Consider the following 1,671-nt stretch of genomic DNA (forward strand, 5'->3'; position numbering starts at 1 on the left):
ACATCCAGCTCATGCACCACCTTTCGCCAATCGTCATTCCACCTAAGTAGCTATAGGACGTCCCAAAGAACGCCGGCCGAGTCGCCGCCCCACTCAGGAACTCGTTTGTAGCTATATTGTTTCTAAACTGTCATATTTATCTTTCACAAACTAGTATGAACTTGACCGATTTCCACGAACGTCCCCTGGAGTGCAACATAACTAAACGCAATTACTTAACTTTATATCATAAGCTGTAATGGAGGTTCTGAGAATCATTAGTAATAGCGAAACTTACCTACGCTGTTCTATATACTCGTAAGTCCGTAGCATTACTTAGACTTGCAAACGCGTTACAGTGTTACAAATGCAAATTCAAATGCTTAGGATTCGCTTACAGCAATGCAAATTAAAAAGCCTTAGTGATCTAATGGTTTGATCTATGGTCGCTCAAACAGAGGATCGTGGGTTCAAACAACATTTGAAAATTTAAATTTACCACATTCACCACAGTGTGTGTGAAGTTTCCAAACCGAACTGGGCTCGCGTGTCAACTACGGCCCAAGAACTTTAATTCTGTGAGGAAGCCTTCCTGCACCCAGCCATATACATATATAGGCCAAGATGATGTTGAGGATAAAACAATAAATGAATTAAGATATAATATAAGGAGTATATATAAGGAATATAAGGAGTATTTTTTATTTCAGCTCCAAATTTTGTTACATTTACGGTCATCCCGTAAAATCCACATTGAAAATACAAACTAAAACATAGATGCACAGAAAAACCAGAAAAAGAGACCAGCGCTTACACAATAAATGAAGGAGAATCTGATATTTTTTATGCGAAATTGTTCCAATTTTCTTTTCTTGTTTTTCATCAAAAACGTGGCAGGGTCGAAGAAACTATAAACCAAAATCGTTAATTACGTAACGTGATATTTTTCAGATCGCTTGTTTTATTCGAAAGATCTTGTAGACATTGCTTTCAATTTGTACTCTTTATTGGTGTACTCTGTAGCTATTCGGGATAGAACAGCTGAAGTTTATGTGAACGGCGAAGTTACTCGTAACTCCTGCGCGGGACGAGGGTTGGTTTAGCTTCAAACTGTCAGCGTATTATACCTGTTTGGGACATACCGTAAACTGCTTCAACTTTGCCCTCTGGCCCCAACATTGCCTGATTTATTTTAGAGTCGATAACTTAGCACTCATATAGGTTTTAAACTTTTATCTACAAGGGAATTATTGTAACGGGGGGCTTAAAGTTTAAAAACCTAAAGGGTGCTGAGTTATCGACTCTAAATTGAATCAGGCAATGTTGGGGCCAGAGGGCAAAGTTGAAGCAGTTTACGGTAGCTAAATATGACTTTGAATCTTTAGAACAAAATTGTTTCCTCTATGCACATAATATTATCAAAGTAAATACAGATGGTTCGGGAGGTTCGAGTAGGACCAATCCTATCGGATTCAGTTCATGGCTATTATTATTTTATTCGACTGGATGGCCAGCGAGCAAGTGGATCTCCTGATGGTAAGAGATCACCACCGCCCATAAACATCTGCAACACCAGGGGTATTGCAGATGTGTTGCCAACCTAGAGGCCTAAGATGGGATACCTCAAGTGCCAGTAATTTCACCGGATGTCTACTCACCACGCCGAAACACAACAGTGCAAGCACTGCTACT

The sequence above is a fragment of the Choristoneura fumiferana genome, chromosome 25 (genome assembly GCF_025370935.1).
Source record: "Choristoneura fumiferana chromosome 25, NRCan_CFum_1, whole genome shotgun sequence".
Taxonomy (NCBI): domain Eukaryota; kingdom Metazoa; phylum Arthropoda; class Insecta; order Lepidoptera; family Tortricidae; genus Choristoneura; species Choristoneura fumiferana.